Source organism: Pleurodeles waltl, chromosome 11, assembly GCF_031143425.1.
Source record: "Pleurodeles waltl isolate 20211129_DDA chromosome 11, aPleWal1.hap1.20221129, whole genome shotgun sequence".
NCBI lineage: Eukaryota > Metazoa > Chordata > Amphibia > Caudata > Salamandridae > Pleurodeles > Pleurodeles waltl.
Window position 1 is genome coordinate 970,926,831 of NC_090450.1, and position 27,343 is coordinate 970,954,173.

Genomic DNA, 27,343 nt, shown 5'->3' on the forward strand with positions numbered 1-27,343 from the left:
GAATGTCCAGTTAGAGTCCAGTCTCTTGGTATCAAAGGTGCACTGTCCAATGGGGCATAGGAAGGGGAGCAATGGCAGTTCAAAGTGGACAGGCTGACAGAGTGGGACCAAAGGATGACAATCAGGAGAGTCTTATTTCCTGGCGAGGTCCTGGCAATGTTCTCTGGCTTCTGCCTGGATCGCAGGGACTGTTTGAGGGGTGGTTCTCCTTCTGCAGGGGGTGGGGTGCTGGTGGCCTGTTGGTCCTGTTGCGGGGCCTTCTGTCCACTAGCGCCGGCAGAGGTGGAGGGCTGTTCTTCGGTGTGGCTAGTGTCAGAGGCCCGTTATTGTGCCACTGCCTCCCTCATGGTGTTGGCCATGTCACCCAGCACCACTGCAATGGAGACCAGGATGGTGTAGATGAGTTTGAGGTCCTCCCTGATCCCCAGGTACTGTCCCTCCTGCAGCCGCTGGGTCTCCTGCAACTTGGCCAGAATCTGGCCCATGGTTTCCTGGGAATGGTGGTATGCTCCCAGGATGTTGGTGAGTGCCTCCCGGAGAGTGGGTTCCCTGGGCCAGTCCTCCACCTGTCGCTCAGCAGTTCTCTCAGTTTCCCTGTTGTCCTGTGCCTCTGACCCCTGAACCACATGCCCACTGCCACTGACCCCAGGTCCCTAATCGCCCTGGCATTGTGGGGTTGCCTGGGGTACATGTAGTGGTGGACACACTGCTGATTTACGTGTTCTGGGGACAGTGGCATGGGCCCCCTGGGCGGGTGCTGTGGTGGTGTTTCCTGAGAGGGGAGGGACTGTGGCAGGGTAACTGACTGTCCGGAGGTCCCTGATGGGCCAGGTAGGTCATCCTGATCCAGGCGTGCAGAGCTGCTGTCATCACTGTGGGCCTCTTCTGGGGGGGACTGGATGTTGTTGGAACCTCCTCTCCGGTGACATTGAGTAGGGGTCCTGTGGGCAAATGCAGTGTTATTGTATCTAAGTGTGCCATCTTGTGCATGGGTGTGTTTCCCTGTATGATTGTGATTTCCCTGTCAGCTTTTCCTTGTGTGCGTGGTGATTTTGTGGGCTGGGTGATTCTCTCTACTGGGCATGCTGTGGAGATGGGAGTCCATGCAGGTCTGTTATGGGAGTCCATGGAATGTTGTGGCATGCAGGGCTTGGTATTGGGATGGGTGGGTTGTGATAGTGGGGTATGTGTGAGGTGGTGGAGTGATGGGAGTGAGGGTGAGGGTGGGGGTATATGATGGCATGCAGGTTGGGGGGTGATAGTAGTAAAGGTTTGACTTACCAGAGTCCAGTCCTCCTGCTACTCCTGCAAGGCCCTCAGGATGCATGATTGCCAAGACTTGCTCCTCTCATGTTGTTTGTTGTGGGGGAGGAGGTGAGGGTCCACCACCAGTCCTCTGTACAGCTACCTGGTGTCTTGCAACCACAGAACGTACCTTCCCCGTAGGTCGTTCCACCTCTTCCTGATGTCATTCCTTGTTCTGGGGTGCTGTTCCACGGCGTTGACCCTGTCCACGATTCTCTGTCATAGCTCCATCTTCCTAGCAATGAACGTCTGCTGCACCTGTGATCCAAATAGCTGTGGCTCTACCCAGATGATTTCCTCCACCATGACCCTTAGCTCCTCCTCTGAGACCCTGGGGTGTCTTTGGGGTGCCATGGATGTGGTGTGAGTGACATGTGTGAGGATGTGTGGGGTGATGTGTGGGGTGATGTGCTGTGAGGTGCGTGGATGGTGTATGGGTGATGTTTTGTGCCTCTGATTGAGTGAGTGCTCCTGGCTTCTCTCTCTCTCTCTGCTTGCTATCTTTTTTTTTCGCTGTAAGTGGTTGTGGGTAAAATGGGTGTGTGTTTTATATTGGTTTGGGTGTGTGGGTTTGGTGTGTGTATTTTGAATTGTCCAATGTGGTGTAGTTTTGTAAGTGTGTGTGTATTTGAGCGCGGCGGTGTGTACCGCCAATGGTTTACCGTGGTTGAAAGACCGCTGTGGTGATTAGTGGGTCGTGATACTGTTGGCGTATTCCTGTTGGCGTAAAGTTGTGGGTTTTGGTACCGCCAGTTTATCACTGACCTTTGGTCTGGCCGACTTGTGTGGGTGTCTGTATAGTGGCAGATTTCTTAGTGTGGATCATAATACCCGTAGCGGAATACCGCCGTGGTCATGGTATGTTGGCGGCCGACAGCACGGCGGTAGGCGGCATTTACCGCCGGGGTTGTAATGAGGGACAAAGTCTTCATTGGCCCTCAGACTTCAGAAACAGGAGGCAAGCTCAAGCCAAGCCCTTGGATAGCACTTTTGGGGAAGGCAGAGTCCGTCCAGCAAAGTCACAGTCCAGCACGCAGCAGTCCTTCTCAGCAAAGCAGTGCAGATGAATCCTTTGGGCAGCCAGGCAGATCCTCTGAAAGAGTTTAGTTGTAGGTCCAAAAGTGTCTGATTTGGTCGGGTCAGAGACCCGGTTTATATACCTAAAAATGTCTTTGAAGTGGGGTAAACTTCAAAGAGTGGTTTTGAATTTCACAAATTTCCCTTTCAACCCAGTCCCATCTGCCAGGATCCCTGTGGTGGGGGGTTATCAATCCTTTGTGTGAGAGCAGGCCACCGGCCTCTGAAATGTAAGAGAAAGCCCCTCTACCCTTCATGCCCAGGGAGATCCATTCAGTATGCAGATAAACGTATGTGTGACCGAGTGTCCTGTGTTTATGGTTGCCTGGGTGGAATGCACAAGGGACGCTTTCAACTAGCACAGCCCAGATGTGGATTGGAGACAGGCTGCAAGGCACAGATGCCAGTAAGTGCAGAGAAATGGCCACTTTTTAAAAGTGGCATGTCTAAAATAGTAATATTAAATACAACTTCACCAATAAGTAGGATTTTCTATTACCATTCTGGCAATACTAAACATGACAGGGCCACTCCTTTCAGATCATAATCTACCACTCTAAGGTATATGATGGCAGTTGTAATGGTAGTCTAGGAGAGGAGCAGGACTCACAGTAAGGAAAAACTCTTTATGCGTTTTTCACTACCAGGACATGTAGAACACCTAGGTAAATGTCCTGCCTTCCACCTACACAGCACCCTGACCTATGGGTACCTAAGGCCTTCCTTAGGGGTGACTTATATGTAGAAAAAGGGGTGTTTAAGGCTTGGCAAGTAGTTTTAAATGCCAAGTCGAAATGGCAGTGAACCTGCACACAGGCCTAACAATGGCAGGCCTGAGACATAGTTAAAGGGCTACCTATGTGCAGGCCCACTAGTAGTATTTAATTTGGAGCCCTTGGGGACATGTAGTGCACTTTACTAGGGACTTACCTGTAAACTAAATATGCCAATTGGGTAAGAACCAATGTTACAATGTTAAGGGGAGAGAGCATATGTACTTTAGCATTGGACAGCAGTGGTAAAGTGTGCAGAGAGCTAGAACCAGCAACAACAGGGGCAGAAAAATGGGGTGAGGCAGGCAAAGAGTCGGGGGATGACCCCCCTAGGGCTGTCAAGTCTAACATGTCGTCAGCGTATAATTTACATTTAAGAGCTTTTAGTAAAGGGGCACGGATACTCAAGTCTTGATTGATAGCACAAGCAAGCAGCTCAGTAAAAAGAGCTAACAGTGTAGGAGACATTGGTCACCCTTGCTGCGTGCCTGGTTTAATAATGACCTCCCTAGCTGGTATGTTGTTGATTATATTAGCTTTTGCATTCAAGTATAAAGATTTCAAAAGCTGCATGAAGCTGGCAGTAAAGCCTTAATTAAGTAAAATTATGAATAGGTCTCACTATTCAACAAGATCGAAGGCTTTTTCCCTATCTAGCATTATCACCACACCTTCGATATCTTTGGTTGAAAATCAATGGATTGAAGCAGGAAATTAGTATTTGAAGTGATATAGGCCCTCATTATGACATTGGCCGTAAGTCCCGCTTACCGCCATGCAGACTGCCGCCAACATACCGCTACCGCGGTGGTATGCAGCTACCCATATTATGACCTACACATAGCAATCCGTCACTATACAGACACAGCCCAAAGGTCAGTGATAAACTGGCGGGACCAAAACCCACACCGTTACGCCAACAGAACTACGCCCACAACATTATGACCCACGAATCACCGCGGCGGACATTCAACCGCGGTAAACCATTGGCAGTACATAGCGCAGCGCAAAAAAAATACACACACACTAACAAAACAACACCACATTGGACAATTCAAACTACACACACCTGACACACATACACATACCACACCCACACCATTATAAAAGACACACACACTACCCACATCCCTTTACGACTAACAAAAATTGCCACTAGAGAGAGAGAAACAGCAAGAGCACCCACACAACCAAAGCCACAGAACACCATCACCCATACACCATCCATGCACCTCACAGCACACACCCCAACACATCACCCAACACACCCTCACACACACAACTACACCCATGGCACCACAAAGACACCCCAGGTTCTCAGAGGAGGGACTAAGGGTCATGGTGGAGGAAATCATCAGGATAGAGCCACAGCTATTCGGATCACCGATGCAGCAGACATCCATCGCTAGGAAGATGGAGCTGTGGCGGAGAATCGTGGACAGGGTCAATGCCACGGGACAGCACCCAAGAACAAGGGATGACATCAGGAAGAGGTGGAACGACCTACCGAGGAAGGTGCGTTTTGTGGTAGCAAGACACCAGATAGCAGTACAGAGGACTGGCGGTGGACTCCTACCTCCTCCCCCACAACTAACAACATGGGAAGAGCATCTCTTGGCAATACTGCATTCTGAGGGCCTTGCCGGAGTAGCAGGAGGACTGGACTCTGGTAAGTCAACTCTATTACTTTCACCCCCTACCTGCATGCCATCAAATACCCTCACCCCCATCACCCCACCACCTCACATACAACCCACCATCACAACCCACCCATCCCAGTACCCAGCACTGCACGCACCTCCAATGCATGGACACTACTCACAGCCCTGCATGGACACCCATCACTACAGCATGCACACTAGAGAGAATCACCTAGCCCACAAAATAACTACTCACACAAGACAAAGCTGACAGGGCACTCACAACTATAGAGGCCAACACACCCATGCACAAGATGTCACACGCAGAAACAGTAACACTGCATTTATATCCCCACAGGTCCCCCACACAACGTCCCTAGAGAGGAGGTGCCAGCAACATCCAGTCCCCCCCAGAAGAGGCCCACAGTGATGACAGCAGCTCTGCTCGCCCGGATCAGGATGAGCAACCTGGCCCATCAGGGACCTCTAGACAGTCGGTTACCCAGGCACAGTCCCATAGCACCACAGAGCTTCCCCCCTCAGGAAACACCAGCACAGCACCCACCCAGTGGGCCCATACCTCTGTCCCCAGGACACGTCAATCAGCAGTGTGTCCACCACTACAGGGACCCCAGGCAACCCCACAAACACAGGACAATCAGGGACCTGGGGTCAGTGGCAGTGGGCACACAGTTCAGGGGACAGAGGCACAGGGCAACAGGGAAACTGGGAGGACTGCTGTGCGACAGGGGGAGGACAGGCCCAGGGAACCGACTCTCCACGAGGCACTCAGCAACATCCTGGAAGCATACCACCATTCCCAGGAGACGATGGGCCAGACACTGGCCAAGGTGCAGGAGACCCAGCGGCTGCAGGAGGGACAATACCTGGGGTTTGGGAGGACCTGAGGGACATCCACACCACCCTGGTCACCACTGCAGGGGTGCTGGCAGACATGGCCAACACCATGAGGGAGGCAGTGGCACACCAACGGGTCCCTGATACTAGCCAAACCGATGATCAGCCCTCGACCTCCACAGACGATAGTGGACAGGAGGCCCCGCCACAGGAACAACAGGCCACCAGCACCCCCACCCCGTGCAGAAGGAGAACCACCCCGCAAACGGTCCCTGCGATCCAGGCAGGAGGCAGAGAACATTGTCAAGACCCCCGCCAGGAAATAAGACTCTCCTGACTGTCACCCCTGTGTCCCACCCTGTCCACCTTGGACTGCCATTGCGCCACTTCCTATGCCCCCTTGGACAATGCACCTGTGATACAAATAGACTGGACTCTATCCTGGACTCTCCTCCACCACCACCTCAGCCTATAGCATTACCCTATCCACTTATTAGCACATGAATAAACATCCTTGTAAAAAATACAAGTATTGAGTCTGTCAAGTGATTGAACTATGTATTCGTTTCACAATCTGTGGACATTGCAATTCAACTGTACAGTAATGTATACTTAGGTATGACCTGTAGTTTTCTGCAGTCAATACACCAGGAACCAGAGTGAGGCACACATATCTGTAAATAGACATGTCAAAGGGCACAGTAAGTGGTCATAGTAGTGGGAATATCAGCCTGCCAGTTAAAATTTACAACACAAAACTGCAATGGTAGGTGAAGTTACAGTGTCTTACCTGTGTGTCACTGGAAGTACTGTTGAATGATTGCTGTTCTGTTGTCCACATCCTCATCCTCTGCCTCATCTTCGTCATTGTCCACAGGCTCCACCGCTGCCACATGCCCATCTCCAGCCTCATCCTCCTGCAGAAAAGGCACCTGGCGACATAAGACAAGGTTGTGCAACATTCAACATGCCACATGATCTGGCACACCTACTTGGGTGAGGAGCACAGGGAACCACCTGTTAGATGGAGGCACCGAAACCTGGCCTTCAGGAGGCCAAAGGTTCGCTTTATAATTCTTCTTGTTCGCCCATGTTTCTCATTTTAACGTTTCTCTGCCCTTGTCCTGGTATTCCTCACTGGGGTCAGCAGCCATGAGAGGTTGGGGTAACCAGAGTCACCTGCAAATACCGAGGGATACCTGTTAGCCAGACACTAACCCTTAGGGCCAACCCCATAACCATCCACCAACATCCACTGGGTGGGGAACATGGGCTCACCTATTAGCCACACCCGGTGCCTCTGGAGTTGAGCCATCACAAATGGGATGCTGCTATTCCTCGGGATAAAGGCATCATGCACAGACCCAGGATACTTTGCATTCACATGGGAGATGTACTGGTCCGCCGGACATACTTTCTGCACATTCAGAGTGAAAGCTCTTTCAATTTCTGAACACCTGTTCGTTTCTCCGGGTTGGGGACGACAAAGGCAATATGTGTACCATCTACTGCCCCAATAATGTTGGGGATATGTTCCATTGCATAGAAGTCAGCGTTCACTGTGGCCAAATCCTCCACCTGGGGGAAAACGATGTAGTTGGGCATGTGGTTTCATCAGGGCAGACAACACTCCGGTCAGCACGTTTGAGAACATTGGCTGTGACATTCCTGCTGCCAAGCCCACTGTCACTTGGAAGGAGCCAGTTGCCAAGAAATGGAGCACAGATAGGACTTGCATAAGAGGGGGGTATCCCAATGGGGTGACGGATAGCAGAGATTCAGGTCTGGCTCCAAATGGGCACACAGCTCTTGGATTGTGGTCCAATCAAGTCTGTAGGTGAGGATAATGTGCCTGTCCTCCATTGTTGCCACGTCCACCAGGGGCCTGAACATGGGGGGATGTGTCCATCTGCTATTCATCCTCAGCGGTTGTAATCTAGGGGGCAAAACGATGAGCATCTGGACAGTTTTCAACATTTCCTAAATGTACAGTGCATTGCATGTTGTGACAGAAACTAACAAGTTACTTACCTTCGGTAACGCTTTTTCTGGTGGATACACTACCTGTGGATTCCTCACCTTATGAATTCGATCCTTGCACCAGCATCCGACGGAAAGTCTTCTTCCTACCTGTCTACGTCGACGAGGACGTCATAATGGCACGGCTCCGCGTGACTCCGTCTGATGTCAATGTGCCAATAAGAGGTCCCCGTCTGCGTACTAACGTCAGTTTCACCTCACTTTTTTCGTGCCCTTAAAGCAAATAGGAGTAAACCGACCATGAAAATTGATAAATAATATAGAAAGATATACACACACAAAAACCTTGACCATTTAAACAAACCATTCTTATTGAGAGCTGAAATACATAAATATACAAAAATAAATAGAGAAATATCACTATATACATATAAATATACATATATATGCACTTTCATATACAAACAAATATATATATAAATATAAAAATATAAGAATAAATATTAATCTAAATACTGCAAAATAAGAGTGTAACCAGGCAGGCAACGGGGAGGCGGGAGGGACCGTGAGGAATCCACAGGTAGTCAGTGTATCCACCAGAAAAAGCGTTACCGAAGGTAAGTAACTTGTTCTTCTGATGGATACAACTACCTGTGGATTCCTCACCTTATGAATAGAGTCCCAAGCAGTACCGCACTCGGTGGTGGGTGCCCGCCTGATTACACTAAGAAATCTTGCAATACCGAGCGAGCAAAATAACCGTCCCTCCTCATCTCAGAGTCTAAACAGTAATGTTTCACGAAAGTATGGAGGGACGCCCAAGTTGCCGCTTTACATATATCTATTAATGGAACTCCCCTCGCCAGAGCCGAGGATGCAGATTTAGCTCTAGTAGAGTGGGCCCTGATACCTTCAGGAGGGACCTTTTTTGCCAAAGAGTAACAGATCTTGATACACAAGATGACCCACCTGGAGAGTGTCCTTTTCTGTACAGCTCTGCCCTTTTGCTGACCAGCATATCCAACAAACAGTTGCTCATCCAAACAAAAGTCTTTAGTTCTTTCGAGATAAAAACTCATGGCCCTCTTAGGGTCCAACCTATGGAGTCTCTCTTCTTCTTTAGACAGGTGGGGAGGAGGGTAAAAAGCAGGAAGAGTGATATTCTGCCCTAAATGAAAAGGGGTGACAACTTTCGGCAGAAAAGCAGCTCTGGTTTTTAGAACCACTTTATCAGGGAAAAACATAGTGAAAGGGGGCTTAACGGAGAGTGCCTGAAGCTCTCCAATCCTCCTAGCAGAAGTAATTGCGATCAAGAAAACTGTCTTGAAGGCTAAATATCTCAATGGACATGAATGCATGGGCTCGAAAGGCGAACCCATTAAGAATGTTAAAACAAGATTTAAGTCCCACTGAGGCATGTGAAAAGGAGTAGGAGGAAAGCTATTTACCAAACCCTTAAGGAACCTATGTACAATGGGAGACTTGAATAAAGACGGCTGATCCGGAAGGCAAAGAAACGCCGACAGAGCTGCCAAATAACCCTTAACTGTAGCTATAGCACAGCCTTTCTTCGCCAAACTGAGAACAAACAAAAGTACATCTGAAAGATGGGCCTTTAAAGGATCTTTTTGGTTCTCTCCACACCACAACACAAATTTTGCCCATCTTCCGGCATAAATAGACTTAGTGGAGTGTCGCCTGGACGATAGTATAACATCCACTACATCCGGTGGGAGAGAAAAAGAACTCAGGTTGCCCCGTTCAATCTCCAGGCATGAAGGTGCAGGCTCTGGAGGTGGGGGTGTACAACCTGCCCCTGCGATTGAGAGAGGAGATCTGCCCTGAGCGTGAGACGGAGCGGAGGGCACTGAGAGAGTTGAACTACGTCTGTATACCATACCCTTCTCGGCCAGTCCGGTGCTACCAATATGACTTGGGCCCGGTCTTGACGAACCTTCCTCAAAACCCGAGGAATCAAGGGTATGGGGGGAAACGCGTAAAGCAACTGGCCGTTCCAGGACATCTGAAACGCGTCCCCCAACGCCCCTTGCATCGGATACTGGAGGCTGCCGAATAACGGGCAATGCGCGTTCTCCCGAGTGGCAAATAAATCCACCTGAGGAGTACCCCACATCTCGAAGATGTGGAGGACTAGGATGGAGACGCCACTCGTGATCTAATGAGAAGTGACGACTGAGAACGTCCACACGTACATTCAACACTCCGGCCAAATGATTTGCCATCTGATGGTCCTGAGCCCAGGACCAGAGTCGTAGGGCTTCTCGGCAAAGAAGATACGACCCCACTCCTCCCTGCTTGTTTATATACCACATCGCGGTAGTGTTGTCCGTCAGGATCTGAACTGACTGACCGCGAAGGGAAGGGAGGAAGGCCTTGAGCGCCAAACGTACAGCCCGCAATTCCACAGATTGATATGCAACATCTGTTCCGCTGGAGACCAACGACCCTTGATCTCCAGGTCCCCCAGATGAGCTCCCCACCCTAGAGTGGAAGCATCCGATATCACTGTGGCCACCGGAGGTGGTAGTGAAAACGGTTTTCCTTGGGAAAGGTTGCCGTCCACTGTCCACCAATGAAGATCCGCTACAGCGTCCCTGGAGATCTTTATTGAATCCCTGAGATCCCCCTTGTGCTGGAACCACTGTCTGCGGAGACACCACTGAAGAGCCCTCATATGCCAGCGAGCATGAGAGACCAACAGAATGCAAGAAGCAAACAGACCTAGCAGGCGTAAGACTTTGAGGACTGGAACTGCCGCTCCTCTTTGAAACCAAGGAATCAGCACCTGAATGTCCCGTACCCGCTGAGGCGGGGGATAGGCCCGAAACCTTGTCGTGTCCAATACTGCCCCTATGAACAGGAGGCGTTGAGAGGGCTCCAGGTGAGATTTGGGTACGTTCACCGAAAAACCCAGATCGAACAACAACTGCGTTGTCATTCGCAGATGAGACAACACAATCTCTGGAGACTTGGCTTTGATCAACCAATCGTCCAGGTAGGGAAAAACCGCTACCTCCCTCTTTCTGAGATGTGCTGCAACAACTGCCATCACCTTTGTGAAGACCCGGGGTGCTGAAGTAAGACCAAACGGGAGAACCGCAAACTGGTAATGTTGCGATCCGACCACAAAACGGAGATACTTCCTGTGCGACTTGATTATGGGAACATGAAAGTACGCGTCCTGCAAGTCGACAGACACCATCCAGTCTCCTTCGTTCAACGCCAATAGCACCTGCACTAGGGTCAGCATTTAGAATTTTTCCTGATTGAGGAACAAATTCAAAATCCTCAAGTCTAGGATCGGCCTTAGACGACCGTCCACTTTGGGAATCAGGAAATATCTTGAATAACACCCCTGACCCCTTTCCTGCAATGGTACCAACTCTATAGCGCCCTTTGCCAACATGACTACAACCTCCTGTTGCAACAACAGAAGATGTTCTTCTGAACAAAAGGAGGGACGGGGAGGGAAGGGAGGAGGAAACTCCTGAAAGGAGAGAACATAGCCCTTTCCCACAATTCCTAGCACCCACAAGTCTGTTGTAATTGACCTCCATTGCTGCAGAAAAAGACTCAATCTTCCCCCTACAGGAGAAGCGTGACTGATAAAGTGGGGAAAACTAGGGCTGCTTCTGCTGTTGTCCACCAGAGGAGGATGAAGAAGAAGAGAGCTGCTGGGCTGGACCTCTAGTCCTACCCCTACATCGCCCTCTGAAGGCACGATAGGGCGGGTTGGCAGGTTGTTGGGCATAAGATTGAGACCTACGAAAGGCAGAACCTCTAGCAAACCCTCGAAACCTACGAAAAGGCCTGTACAATGTAGCAGAAGGGGTCTGCAAACCCAGGGACTTAGCTGTAGCCCGACAGTCCTTAAACCGTTCAAGGGCAGAGTCTGCCTTGTCCCCAAACAGCTTTTCCCCATCCAATGGAAGGTCCATTAAAGTGGATTGTACATCCGACGAGAAGCCCGAAGACCTTAGCCAGGCATGCCTTCTCGTAGCCACCGATGTTCCCATGGCCCTGGCAATAAAATCCGTAGTATCCAAGCCAGATTGAATAATCTGCTGTGCAGCAGCTTGCGCATCCAAGAAAAGGGCCCCAAAAGATTTTTGCACTTCCTGTGGCAGATCTTTTGCCATCTCCTTAGCAGAGTCCATTAGGGCATGAATGTATCTGCCTAGCACACAGGTGGAATTGGTAGCTTTCAGGGCCATGCTGCAAGAGGAGAAAATTTTCTTTGAGGATTGCTCCATCCTCTTGGATTCTCTGTCTGTCGGAACACCAGGGAATGTAAAGGGGGCAGACTTTGCAGAACATGATGCCTGAACCACCAAACTCTCCGGAGTTGGGTGACAAGATAGAAAAACTGGATCTCCTGGGGCACTTCTATGCCTTCTCGCACTGCCCTGTTCCCCGCAGGAGATGTCACCGGCTTTTTCCATAGGTCCATAATAGGCTCAGTCAAAGCCTCATTAAAAGACAACAAAGGGTCAGCACTGGAGGAAGAAGGATGAAGAACCTCTGTGAGCAGGTTAGTCTTAACTTCTGCCGTGGACAAAGGCAAATCCAGATAGTCAGCTGCCTTCCTTACCACAGCATGGAAAGAGGCGGCCTCCTCAGTAAACTCCCCCGGAGAAGCAATGTCCCACTCCGGGGAAGTATCCAAACCACTTGCAGTGGCAAGTCCCTGGAAATCATCAGAAGGCTCTATCTCACCTTCCTCAAGCCTTCTGTATTCCTCTTCCTCCAGAAGCCTCAACGCCTTCCTTCGAGATCTTAAATGCGTCTCCAGAGCCGGCGTCGGCAAGGACTCCATCGACGCCGACGATCTCAGACCTTGAACTGGTTCCGGAAGGCTCCCGGATTCAACCGGAGCCGGCACCGGCCCGAAGTCGGCAGACGACCTCCTCGACGCCGAATGTACAGAAGGAGATGGAGCCGGTCTGGATGAGGCCATCAATGACGCCGGATGGCGCGGAGAAGGAGTCGGATGAGAAGCCGACGGATCCACGGTCCCGGGCGAAGGACTCCTACCAGGGGAAACCCCCGGCGCCGGACCACTAGTCTCTGTAGGGCAGAAGGGCATGAATGGAGCAGCCCTGTACGACGCCGGCGAGCCCAAATTGAATGCCAATGGCCCCGTGGGACCCGCCGGTGCACCGGCAGGGGCCATGGATTGAAAAACAGCATACATTGCATTCAAAAATGCGGCCGGATACGTCCCTGGAGTCGGGAAAGCCGGGTACTGCTGTGTAGACATCTGGGGAACATCAGGATCCCTCGGCGCCGGTGAGAAGCGAGGACTACCTTGAGTGACCTCATAGACTGAAGGCGCTGGTGACAACCCCGGACTCTCCGGCTGAGGCGTGACCGTAGGACTCATCTCCCACGTCTTCTGGTGCCATGACGAACAAGATCTCGACCTCGAACGACTCCTCGATCGGCTCCGCTCCGAACGGCGCCGAGAGTCATGATGACGCCGCTTCTTATGTTTTTTGGGAGAAGTATGGGAAGAAACCTTCTTGTGTTCCTTCTTCTTTGCCTTGGCCAAGAAGAGCTTCGCTTCGCGTTCCTTCAGAGCTTTCGGATTCATGCTCTGGCACGAAGAACAACCTTCCACATCATGTTCGGAGCTTAAACACCAAATACAATCTGAATGGGGGTCGGTCACTGACATCCGACCCCCGCATTCCCTACACGGCTTAAACCCGGACTTCTTCGGAGGCGACATTGTAACTTCAAGAGATCGCTACAGTTACCAACGGGCCAGGAAGAAAAAACAGTTGGAGTCGAATGCACGGAAAAAGGAAAAACTGACGTTAATACGCCGACGGGGACCTCTTATTGGCACGTTGACGTCAGACGGAGTCACGCGGAGCCGTGCCATTATGACGTCCTCGTCGACGTAGACAGCTAGGAAGAAGACTTTCCGTCGGATGCTGGCGCAAGGATCGAATTCATAAGGTGAGAAATCCACAGGTAGTTGTATCCATCAGAAACCATGTTGATGTTTAGGCCCAAATTGTGCCTATGTGTGCTGTGACGCAGTTAGGTGCCATGGCCTGCCCCCCGCCACTCCCCCTCTGAAATGGCAGCCGCCTGTCCTGTGTGGATGGACAGGTGGAAATGAGGTAATGCTGCTGACGTTGTGCGCCGTTGCGGGTGGCGGTCGAGTACCGCTGTGCAACTCCTCATTGGTTAACATTGGGCCCTATGGGTTACAGTAGCCAATGGTGATGTATGCCGGCGGTGATGGTATGCACCGCCACAGATGTGACCGCCATTTTCTATCTGTTCACTCACTTGCTACCTGACATTCAACAGGAGAGAACCTATACTGCAAGTGCTGCTGTGACCTGTGTCTGGAACCGACCATGGCCTGAGTCACTGGGGAAAGGGCCCCTGCCTTCACTGCTGCGGAGTTGGAGAGACTGGTGGATGGGATCCTACCCCAGTACCGAATGCTGTATGGGCCTCCAGACCAACAGGTGATTACACTGTGAGCACGATGTATGGGGCATGAATGCATGGAGTGCTGTATGTGACGGCCTCGTGTAAGGGTGGGTGGTTGAGGGGTGCTGGGCTGCGTGCTGCATTTATGGTGGGCAGTGTATGTGCGTAAGGGGATGGGAGGGCTCTGGTGGGCCATTAGTGTAACAGGCCGGACAGTACGACTGATACCCTTTTTCTATGTGTATTTCCTCTGCAGGTCAGCGCCCATCAAAAAAAGAGTCTATGGCGTGCCATCGCCAAGGATGTGTGGACCCTGGGGGTCTACAGCAGGCGGAGCACCCACTGTCGCAAATGGTGGGAGGACATGAGACGCTGGGCACGGAAGACGGCGAAGGCCCAGCTGGGGATGGTCTCCCAACGAGGAAGGGGTGCCCATCGAACCCTGACCCCCCTGATGTTCTGCATACTGGCGGTGGCCTATCCGGAGCTGCATGGGCGCTTGAGGGCATCACAGCAGCCACAAGGGGGTGAGTACAGTCCCAATATACTACTTGCGCGTGGTGGGGTGGTCTCTGGGTGGGGGATGTGCGCCTGTTGGTGCCCCTAGGCCAGGCCGTACATTGCAGGGTAGGTTCTATGTTGGGCAGGGGCTGATGAATTCCACCTCCAAACAAGCTAGTGGGCAGGGTCTCAGGTATGCTGCAACTGGCATTAGGTATTACTGTCCATAGCCTGGTGACTAGCATTGTGACTGGTAGTGCATTGCCTAGTGCGTAGGGTTGTTCCCTGTGTGTTGTGTGCGCCAATGGTGGTGTTGTTGCTGCCACTGACCAACTGTATCCTCTGTCTCTCCCCCCCACTTTTTGTTTTGTCATCCTGTCCTTCTGTGCATTAGCATCATCTGGCAGAGGAGAAGAGGCACCAGCGACGGAGGGAGCTGCATCCCACAGGGCTCATGAGGCCGAATCCACCGACAGTGAGGGCACCAGTGGGACAGAGGGCGAGGGGAATACCACGGCGGAGACAGGAGGGGACAGTTCTGAAAGTGTTACCTCCTCCGATGGAAGCTCCCTAGTGGTGGCCACCCCAACTACAGGTACAGCCGCCACCCCCTGTACCAGCACCGCCCTCCCAGCAGCCCCTCAGCGAGTTTCCCGTGCCCGCTCACCCAGGAGGGTGGGCATCTCCTTCACCCCAGGCACCTCAGGCCCTGCCCCTGTTAGTCCTGCTGCCCTGAGTGAGGAGGCTATTGACCTCCTGCGATCCATCTCTGTTGGGCAGTCAACAATAGTGAATGCCATCTAGAACCTGGCAGGGCATTTGCAACATACAAATGCATTCTTGGAGGGCATTCACTCTGGCGTGGCGGCCCAACAGAGATCATTCCAGGCTCTGGCCTCCTCCCTTATGGCAGCCATTGTTCCTGTCTCTAGCCTCCCCCCTCCACTTCCTCTGCCCAGTCCCATGCCCCGGAACCCCAACCAATCCCAAGCACACATTCAGACCAGCATGCACCCAAGACAACACACAGGAGTGGCTCAGGCAAACACAAGCACCACACATCATCCCACAGGCACTCACACAAACATCATCCAGATGCTGACATACCAACATCCACTGCCTCCACTGTGTCCCCCTGCTCCTCGTCGTCCACCTCCCTCCCAGTAGCGTCTCCACTCACACCTGCATGCACCACATCCACACACACTGCCTCCATCACCATCACGCTTATCACTACTCGCCCCTCACTGGCAGTCACCACCCCCACATCCATGCACACGTCCCCTGTGTCCTCTCCCACTGTGTCTGTGCCCTCTCCTCCCAAAGTACACAAACGCAAGCACTCAACACCCAATGGCCATCCACCTTACAACAGCATCCAGCCCATGCACCTGCACCCAAACACAGCAGACAGACACCTCCTACAACCACTCCCTCTCCCTCCACTCCTAGCTTTGTCGTATTTGATCCAAGAGTCCCTTGGCTTGTTCAACAGACTGACAGATGTGCACATAAGCTTACTATGTTTTGACTGCTAGACTATTCCAGCTGGTGCCCAGTGAGTTTTAAAGCTGTCGATCATGGCCTTTAATTCCTTGCAGCGTTGTGCCGCCATGATTGGACATGTCTGAAAAGCCTGTGAAGGAAAAAGTATCAGCTGTGTGATACACCTGTCTTTAATGGCACTAGATAACATACGTTCTCTTACCCTAAACTCACCTAAACTCACCAAAATAGTTTATGAATTTAGAAAAATTAGGATTTTGGCTGAATGGTACCCAATGTGCTCGGGTGATAGTGAGATCTGCTACTTTGGAGCCCATAACAGAGCAGACATATTTATGAATGAGATCAGTTACCACTGAAGGCCCGGTAGTGCTTCTCTCTCTGCCTTCCAGAATACCAGTAAAACATAGGTTAGTCTGACGTGATCGATTCTCAAGATCATCAAGCTCCCACTGCAGATCAGTAAGCTCTGCCTGGAGCTTCGAGGAAGGAGTAGAGCCAATCTTTTGCTTAAACCCCTGCAGCGCTGAGATTCTTTGTTCTGCTTGGGTAACACGAGCACTTAAAAGCTGCATGTTGGTGTTGAGCTGCCCAAGTTCTTCAGTTGTCCTCTTATGTGTCTCCTCCTAGGAAATTTTCATTAGGCAAATTTCACCAAGAATTTGGTATAAAAGGATTTCCTCTGCAGGGGAATGTAGCAAAGTTGAGGGTATGTTCTGTTCCAAAAGCCCTGAGGCCATAGAAAAAGAAGTGTCCTTGGGAGGAGCATTCGCCTATCCGCCTTGTGAAGCTGGTCGGTGGTGGCAATAATAAAACTAGGAGATAATGGTAGAGCAAGGACTCCATTTATCACCACTTTTGTAACTGATTTTCCGACCAGTTGATCCTGTTGAACTAACTGGGCCTGTGAATCCTCTGTATTTAGATTGGAATTAGGGATGGTGAATATGGGATAAACGGGTTTGTCCCTTGATATACCTGTAGGGTTGAAGGCGAAATTATCTGATGAGGGCCCACACTCAGATCCCATGGTAAACTGATGGCTTATGGCTCCTGTTCTCTTCATGTCGATGGAGACAGCGGAATCTTTCACTCCAAGGCTGTGCTGCTGCTCAAGGGTGGGCCTTGCCAATTGCCTGTTGGTTATGGCCAGTGTTGCTTTGAGGCTAAAGGTAGCTCAAATGCCTAAAAATTGTCTGACGCCGACAGTACACCCTCGGATGACACCATTTGAAAAACAGCCTCTGAGCTGGCTGGGGTGACTGCACTGTCCATATTTTTAAGGCTGGAGATTTTAGGGCTCTTGACTGTGTCGTGTCCCCGATGTTTGGAGGCTTTAGGCAGTTTGTCGACAAGCAGGGATGAAGAGGATCTCTCGCAATACTATGTTTCACTCCTGCATCATTATTTATATTAACGAGCCAAATTCATTGTTTGATGACATCAGTGACTAAAGGGATGATGAGATAATTTAGTGAGCAAGCAGGCAGGAGAACACAACTTGAGAAGCCACAAACTGCAAACTATGCAGACCGCTTCCATAGCCGCCTGTGTTTGTCACGGTTTTCACGGGGCTTACCGTCGAAGTTGATGAGGGTTGGGGAACGACCCCGATTCCGGCAGGTTCTGCTCTGGCCGAGGTAGGGGCGACCCCTTCCGGTAGCCACGGTACTGTTTGACAATAGCAAGCCACTACAGTCCGTGACCTCCAGAAGGAGTCCCAGAGGAAAAACCCCAAAAGTGTAAAAAACCTCCAACAGGAACTCCCTGAAACAGAAGGAGGACACAAGGGCGTTGGAACTGAAGATCCGAGAGTACAGGAAAACTGGAGACGAAGACAGGTCAGGAAATACTGGGTCCACAAGAGGAAACCAGCCGGAGCGTGACTACCACCAAAGGAGTGTTGCAACGCAATGAGCAAGCAGCTGAATTCCCCTTATATACCCCTAGACAGGAAGTAGGAAACAGGAAGTAGAAACACCACCATCTTGGATTGGGGAAAAGAGTATGACATTGAATAAAGAACATGCGTCCAACAAAGAGAAATAATGCATGCTGGGAAGAGAGGAAGTGGGCAGCATGCTGGGAAAGGGAAAAGGCATGCATAAAAACACCACCATGTGAAGGTTTCTTTAATGTCAGTATGTTAAGCGCACTAAATGTGCTATGCGCGGCAGGTTCGAGACCCAACTCAGGGTCTCATCTCCTGCCGCGTCTGCCCTTGCGGCAGAAACAAAAGAAGGGGGCGTGGCGAGTGCCGCGACCCCTGGCCGGTCTCGCGGCTTCCCCCGCGGCCTGCCTGCAAGCCGCGGCTTCCCCCGCGGCTTGCATGCAGGCCGCGGTGTTCACCAAATGGTAGTAGGAGAATTCTGCAAGTGGTAAATAGGTAGCCCAGTTACTCTGCGTAGCATTGCAGAAGCTACGTAAAAATTGTTCGAGGCCTTGATTGAGTCGTTCCGTCTGTCCGTTAGTTTGAGGATGGAACCCTGATGATAAGGCCACTTCGATTCCCAAGGTCTTACAGAATTGTTTCCAGAATCAGGAGATATATTGAGGACCCCTATCCGATATAATGACTTGAGGTAATCCATGAAGTCGAAAGATTTCTTGTGTAAAGATTTGACCTAATTCTTTTGCCGTTGGTAACTTTCTTAAGGCCGTGAAGTGAGCCATCTTAGTGAAGGAGTCCACGGTTACCATTATTACGTGATTTCCCATTGAAGAGGGTAATGAGCACATGAAATCTGTGGAGATTGTGTGCAATGGACCTAGGGGAACTGGTAGTGGGTGAAGTAATCCTACTGGTTTAGTACGGGGTGTCTTGGCTTGAGCACACATAGGACAGGATGATACATATTCTTCAGTATCTGTCTTGAGAATTGGCCACCAGAAGGAGCGAAGCAGAAGTTCTTGGGTAGCTTTCATTCCTCGATGACCTGCGATGGGGCAATCATGGCACATACGTAAGGCTTCAGTCTGTACTAGTTTAGTGGGTAAGAACAGGGCCTTATCATGATAATAATACCTTTTATCTATATGAAGTTGCGGACGCAACTTATTCAGCTCTGTATCTTCTAGACGGGCATATTCGGACTTGACTTGGTCTAAAAAAGTCTGTACTAAACCAATGATCTTGTTATTGTCAAATAGGTTCTGTACAGGAGAATCGCTGCACTCAGGGTAACGTCAGGACAAGGCATCCGCCAGGATGTTCTGAGAACCAGGGATGTATGTGATATAAAAGTCATATTGGCTGAAAAAGAAAGCCCATCGAGCCTGCCGGCTATTCTGACACTGAAAGTTTCTTAAGCACTGTAGATTTCTGTGGTCTGCCCGGGCTTCAAAGGGTTCTTTCGAGCCCATTAGAAAGTGTCTCCATTCTGTGCGTGCAGTCTTTAAGGCGAGTAATTCACGTTCTAGCACGGAATAGTTCCATTCTGAATCGGATAAAATGTGTGACAGGTAGAAAACGGGGTGCTCTAAATCATCATCGTAAGGCAGCCCCAATGGCTCTTTCGGATGCGTCTGCGACAACAATGAATTGTTTGCTGGTGTCTGGATGTCGTAGAATGGGGGCTTGAATAAAGGCTTTCTTTAAGTCTCGAAAGGCTAACTCTGCGTCTTGTGTCCAACAAAAGCCCTTCTTTAGATGGTCTTTTTTAAGGGTTTGAGTAATGTAGCTGGTTCTCTGGGCAAAGTCTGCTATAAATTGTCGATAGAAATTGGCTAATCCCAAAAAACACTGAGTCTCCTTGATGGAAGAAGGAGATGGCCAATCCAATATAGCTTGCACCTTGTCTGAATCCATGGCGACTCCAGTTTGGTTAATGCAATATCCCAAGTATTTTACTTCTGTCTGATCAAACTCGCACTTTTCGGGGTTGCAGAATAAATGGTGTTGTCGGAGTCTCTCTAGAACTTGGCGAACATGCTTAGAGTGTTCCTCTGGGTGGACAGAAAAGATCAAAATGTCGTCAAGATAAACCACCACTGTTTGTTGCAAAAGATCGGAAAAGATAGAATCCATGAACCTTTGAAAAATGGAAGGGGCATTGGTGAGTCCGAATGGCATTACTCGATATTCGTAGTGACCAAAAGGTGTTCTAAAAGCGGTCTTCCACTCATCACCTTCTTTGATCCTTAAAAGATGGTAGGCTCCTCTGAGATCCAGCTTGGTGAATCTCTTTGCCCCTCTGACTGCTTCTAAGATGTCCTTAATGAGGGGTAACGGGTACCAATCCTTAATAGTGATCTTGTTTAATCCTCTGAAATCAATACAGGGACGTAAATCTTTCGTCTTCTTAGGCACAAAGAAGAGAGGAGCCCCTGCAGGTGAAGAGGAGGGAGCAATCAACCCGCTCTGTAGGTTCTCATCAAGGTATTCCTTAAGAATCTGCTTCTCAGGTTCTGTTAGAGAGTACATTCGCCCGAAAGGAACCACTGTATCTGGTTCTAAAGGAATGGCGCAATCTTATTCTCTATGGGGTGGCAGTTCAGGTTTTTCTGGCTTCTGGAATACATCGGCATATTCATGATAATGCCTGGGAACTCCCTGTAGGACGTTAATAGAACATCCCACCTTAGGGGGTGCTGCTAAGAGACCTTTTGGGGACCAATAATCCCCTGCTAGGTAGCAGTGGTGTTGGCAAAAGTGAGAGGATAAAGAAATAGTTCTTGTTTCCCAGTTGATGTAAGGGTTGTGCTGTGTGAGCCATGGAATTCCCAGGATCATGACATGGTGTGGTGATGAAATTAAATCAAACGAAAGATTTTCTTGGTGTTTCCCAAACTGTAGACAGAAAGTAGGGGTGGTATATTGTACGGGTCCTGAGGCCAAGAGTGATCCATCCACTGTGTGGACTTGTTCTGGTACTTCCTTAGGTATTTGTGCTATCTGTCGTTCTTTGGCCCATGTTTCATCTAAATAGATGCCACTGGCTCCGCAGTCCAATAAAGCCAGGGTTCTTTCTTCCCGGCCATCAGTTAAGTGAAGGATAACTGGTAAAAGAAAAAGAGCAGTTCCTTCCTCCCTGGAAGAACAAATGGAAGGTATTTCACGATATCCCGTTCTCACCCTTCTCACTGAGGACGGGAGTTGGCGTTTCCCAAAGGCTTGGTTGGACGAATGGGGCAGGTGCGAATTAGGTGACCAGCTGCACCACAATATAGACAAAGTCCCTTCCTTCGTCTGTGTTCTCTTTCACTAGCTGATAAAGGTCCTCAAGCCGTATCAATTTGCATTGGCTCTTCCTCGGCAGCCCCCTTAGGTTCAGGACGGACTTCTTCGGTGCGATGAGGGAAGGTGAGAGACGTCATTGAGTGTATTGGCAAACGACTCTTCTTTTTCTCCATTCTTCGTTCATTCAACCGATATTCTGTCGTCAGAGCCTGATCCATCAATCCTTTAAGGTTCTCTATTCTAGCAGAGTGCACCAGTTCGTCCTTAATGTCCTCTCTGAGACCTCTGTGGAACAGTGTCACCAAGGTACGTTCCACCCAGGATGTTTCTGCTGCTAATTGTCTGAAACGGGTGATGTATTGTAATACATCTTGATTTCCTTGTTGGATATCGCAAAGAGCTTCTTCTGCTGAAGACTCGAGTCCAGGGCGCTCAAACATCTGTTTAAAGGTAGTGACAAAGTTGGAATAATTAGACAGGCAGGGGTAATTTCTTGTCACTAAAGGAGTGGCCCAAGCCAAGGCTGGCCCCGATAAGGCGCTAATCAAATACCCCACCTTGGTCTTTTCTTGCACAAATTGCGAGGGGCGAAAGGCAAAATAAACCGTCAAGGCATCCAGGAATTCTCTCAATTTGTTAGGATCCCCGGAGAAACGAGGTGTAGTGGCAGATACTGAGGGGACATCAGTGGTCCTGGATGCAAAGGCTTGTCGATAAACGGTGTTTTCAGTACGTAGCTGTTGGAGTTCTTGAGCCTGTTGTTGTATAGTCATGAGCAGGGTCTGGCTGGTGGGTTCCGTATTTGCCACTGGATTATCCATGGTTCCGGACTGCAACTGGATCTTTGGGCGTTGCAATCTCTCACGGTTTTCACTGGGCTTACCGTCGAAGTTGATGAGGGTTGGGGAACGACCCCGATTCCGGCAGGTTCTACTCTGGCCGAGGTAGGGGCGACCCCTTCCGGTAGCCACGGTGCTGTTTGACAATAGCAAGCCACTACAGTCCGTGCCCTCCAGAAGGAGTCCCAGAGGAAAAAACCCAAAAGGGTAAAAAACCTCCAACAGGAACTCCCTGAAACAGAAGGAGGACACAAGGGCGTTAGAACTGAAGATCCGAGAGTACAGGAAAACTGGAGACGAAGACAGGTCAGGAAATACTGGGTCCACAAGAGGAAACCAGCCGGAGCGTGACTACCACCAAAGGAGTGTTGCAACACAATGAGCAAGCAGCTGAATTCCCCTTATATACCCCTAGACAGGAAGTAGGAAACAGGAAGTAGAAACACCACCATCTTGGATTGGGGAAAAGAGTATAACATTGAATAAAGAACATGCGTCCAACAAAGAGAAATAGAGAAGAGAAGAGAGGGAAGAGAGGAAGTGGGCAGCATGCTGGGAAAGGGAAAAGGCATGCATAAAAACACCACCTTGTGCAGGTATCCGGCTTTTGCCTGTTGAGACCTGGTAAGTGGTGAAGAAGAAGGTTTCTTTAATGTCAGAATGTTAAGCGCACTAAATGCGCTATGCGCGGCAGGTTCGAGACCCAACTTGGGGTCTCATCTCCTGCTGCGTCTGCCCTTGCAGCAGAAACAAAAGAAGGGGGCGCGGCGAGTGCCGCGACCCCTGGCCGGACTCGCGGCTTCCCCCGCAGCCTGCCTGCAAGCCGCGGCTTCCCCCGCGGCTTGCATGCAGGCCGCGGTGTTCACCAAATGCCGCGCTGCGGCGGCCCGTGCTTGCGGCCGCGGCTGCCGCGGCCATCGCAGCGTGACAGTGTTGGTCTTTGCTTGACGGGACCACTATTGGGCCCTGCAGGTTGCCTGCTCAAACAAAATTATAACATGTGATGCTCAATGCCTTACAGAGGTTCATATGCAGCAAGGAGATGCTCTTTCAGCCCGGGATACTTTAACTTAGTACTCTCCTCAGCCTGCGGACGAAATTAATGTGAGTTTGAATAACCCAGAGAATGCACTCGGTAAATCCAGGAAAACACCAGCGCTTTCTTATGATTTATTACTCACTATAGTCAACTTAGTGAATCAACTGGTGTACTTCTTGATGCCGGCCAGTGGCCCCTCTGAGTGCCTAATGTCCCTCTATATTATGCCGGAAAGGCACTGCAGTTTAAACAGCTAATCATCGGAGAGCCAAAAATGGCAGTAGGTGCATAGCAATCTATACCTGGGCATGATCTGGAAGTTGTGAAAAACTAGTAAAGGGCACTGTCCTTCCCAAGAAACTGTAACAGTTGAAGGGGGCACTCACATTAGCAGGCTTGCCGAACCTCAGTGGAAGCCAGCTTGACTTGCTGTCTCTCCACCCTCCCGCAGCAGGGACAAGTAGAACTCTGCGCAAAAGAGGCAGCGCTTCAGACACAGGCTTGATGAATCTGAAAGATGCAGCAGCGGCTCCAAATGGACTGCGGTCATCCAAGTTCACCCCTCCTGCTCAGGGCCCAGGCCTTCCCGTGATCTCAGCGGCCCCATCTTTGAACGCCCTCCGCCTCCGTCCGAAGCCCAGCCTAGTCAGAGTGCATGACAGGAGCACACAAGATTACCTTTGAAACTATAAGCCATAGGTAGAAAAGGTCACAACCGCTCTTCACCCCACGAGGAATGGGCAAAGAAATCAGATGGAGGAATGCAAATAGTAGTAGTTGGCTAAACGTGATATAATCAATTTGAAAGCAGCAGCTTAGGAGCAGCTAGGCCTCCTTCGTTGCCTGCAGAAGCCACAAGCAGCTAGAAGTCACAAGCAGCTAAATGGCAGACTGCAGGTCCCTGGCACTATCAGATGAAAAACACAATGCACACATCAGCGGTCAAAGCTGTGAAGTGTCTCCGTAGCCAAGGAGGCACGCAGACAAGGAAAGGACGGTCAAATGAAGAAGACTGTTTTCAGGATTCTCTAAATCCTAGATCAGGTTTCTCCAATGAGTGGCTTGTGAGCCACAGGTAGCTCTCCAGCTACCTGCAAGTACATCACTTGAAGCAGCCCAGATTACTAAATTAAAAGCTTTAACTTAGCTGATTAATATATGTATACCAAAAGTGAGAAGTGTACATTCTTAACAAAAATGGTTGTACTTTCAGAATTTATAAGCTTATGTTTGGAGAAAGACTGTTACATTTCCCAAATATAGGTTAAGTGATAAATCATGTTGTTGAGGAAATGTATTACTAACATCTTCTTTGACATCATTGATAATACCACTAACATTTGCAGTAAAAGTATGGATGAGAAAACCTGTGCACAGTTTTCTTATCAATAATTTTATTGCAAATGTTAGTGATATTGTCCATGATGTTATAGAAGATGTCATGAGTGATGTAATATCTGGGGTAATTAGCAGTGCAAGGCAAGGGAACAAGCTATAGTTACTTGAAATACCTCTACTATAACTGCTGAATTTCTATGGTTTTGTACGTTTTAAATTTGAGCCAAAACATAAATCCACTGTAACCTTTGTTTTTTTTCCAGTGAATTTCTATGTTTGTTTTTTTATGTGAAATCATTTTATTTACTTTACGTTAATCTAATCGCCGCTGCGCACAGCTTTCAGCAGTGCAAGGCGAGAGATGGTCACAGAGCCTGGCCTGTGGCCAAACCTTGCGGCCTACCCCTGTAAGCACCCCACACCATGCATGGCCTTCAGCTGTGCGTGCCAGGCAGTTGGCCACAGAGTGTGGCCTGCAACCAATTACCCATAAGAATCCAACCCTGCATAACACAGCCTTTGGCCATGCACAGTAGGGTTTGGACGCAGGGCCTGACCTGCTGCCAGGCCTTGCGGCCTACCCCCTACAAGAATCCAACCCCACACCAGGCGCAGCCTTCAGCTGTGTGCAGTAGGGGTTGGCCGCAGGGCTTGGCGTATGTCCATGCCCTGCGATCAGCCACTTATAAGCACCCAACACCCTCGCAATGCAGACTTTGGCCGTGCAAAGCAGGTGAGAATGTCCTTGTAAATTTTTTTATTTTTACGTTAATTTCTCTGTTTATTTTTTTTAGTTCTATTTCCTACCTATAACATCCCTGTAACCTTTGTTTTTTTCAGTGAATTCCTTTTTTTCTTCTTCACCACTAAGTAATTTTATTTACTTTACGTTAATCCAATTACCGCTGCACACGGCCTCCATGCACAGCGAATGTTGGCAGCAGGGCCTGGAGTGTGTATAAGCCTTGAGGCCTACCCATGTAAGCACCCCACACCACACATGGCCTTTGGGTGTGTGCAGCATGGGGCTGGCCACAGGTCTTGCCATCCAACCCTGCACACCACACACGGCCTTTGCCTTTGGCATGGCACGGCGTGATTTGGATGCAGGGCCTGACCTGAGGCCTATCCCTGTAAGCACCCAAACCCACGTTACACAAGGCCAAAGGCTGTGCGTAGCAAGGAGTTGGTCACAAGGCCTGACATCTGAGCAGGCTCTGTGGCCTACCCCCTATAAACACCCAACCCTGCAGCAGGCATACTGTTCGGCCGTGTGCAGCAGGAGTTGGCCGCATAGCTTAGCCTGCACCCATGCCCTGCAACCAACCATCTATAAGCACCCAACCCCTTGCCACACACAGCCTATGGCCATGCGTGGCTAGTGATGGCCACAGGGCATACACCCAGCCCCTGAAAGCACCAAAGCCAATGCTGCAAGTATCCCCCACCCCTGCAGGGAACCACCACCTCCCCGGGGCGAAATACATATTTGAAACTGGGAGGGGCTGCACAGCCCCCTCTCTAGGCCTATTTCAGCCCCAGGGACCCAGCATAATAACCTGCTTACTGGGTGCGGATTTAATTTGCTCTCGCTTGGAGAGAGCTGCCATAGTTGTTGCAAGTATCCTCCACCCCTGCAGGGAACCACCACCTCCCGGGGCCAAATGAACGAGTTACTTACCTTCGGTAACGACTTTTCTGGTGGATACATTAGCTACCTGTGGATTCCTCACCTAATGAATACTCCCATTGCACCAGCACTCAACGGAAATCTTCTTCCTAGCTTCTGCACGTCGACGAGGACGTCACAGTTGCCCACGCGAAGCTGTCTGACGTCATACAGGCAATAAGAGGTCCTCGCCGACGTGCCGACGTCAGTACCAACATTTTTTACGTGCCTGAGAATAATAGGCCATTGAGATGAAAGAACAATAGTAATATTTAATGATATTCCAAACAAACACATCATTCTGAGAATTCAACCTACCATTTTTTTTTTTTATACAAGTAAATAAATATATGAATTATAAATATACATATAATCATATATACATAATATATACCAATCCTCAAAACCAAGAGGAGCACACTCAAGAATTACTTGGTGAGACCAAACAGGCAACGGGGAGGCGGGTGGGACCGTGAGGAATCCACAGGTAGCCAATGTATCCACCAGAAAAGTCGTTACCGAAGGTAAGTAACTCGTTCTTCTGATGGATACAACTACCTGTGGATTCCTCACCTAATGAATAGAGTCCCAAAGCAGTACGGCACTCGGTGGTGGGTGCCTGAATGGTCAAACCAAGAAATCCTGCAGCACTGACCGTGCAAAATGGCCGTCCCTTCTGACCTCAGAGTCCAAGCAGTAATGCTTCGCAAAAGTGTGAAGGGACGACCAAGTTGCTGCCTTGCAGATGTCGACCACAGGAACACCCCTAGCCAAGGCCGAGGAGGCCGACTTAGCTCTGGTGGAATGAGCTCTTATACCATCAGGGGGATCCTTCTTTGCTAAAGAGTAACACATTTTAATGCAAAGAACAACCCACCTGGAGAGTGTTCTCTTGTGGACTGTCTTTCCTCTCCTCTTTCCCACGTATCCGATAAAAAGCTGATCCTCCAGCCTGAAATCCTTTGTCCTGTCTATATAAAAGCTTAACGCCCTCTTTGGGTCCAAGCGGTGTAGTCTCTCTTCTTCCTTTGACGGATGAGGCGGAGGAAAAAACGTGGATAGAGTAATTGTCTGGGCCAAATGAAAGGGTGAAACAACCTTCGGAAGGAAAGCAGCCTTGGTCCTCAACACCACCTTATCCCCATAAAAAGATGTATAAGGGGGT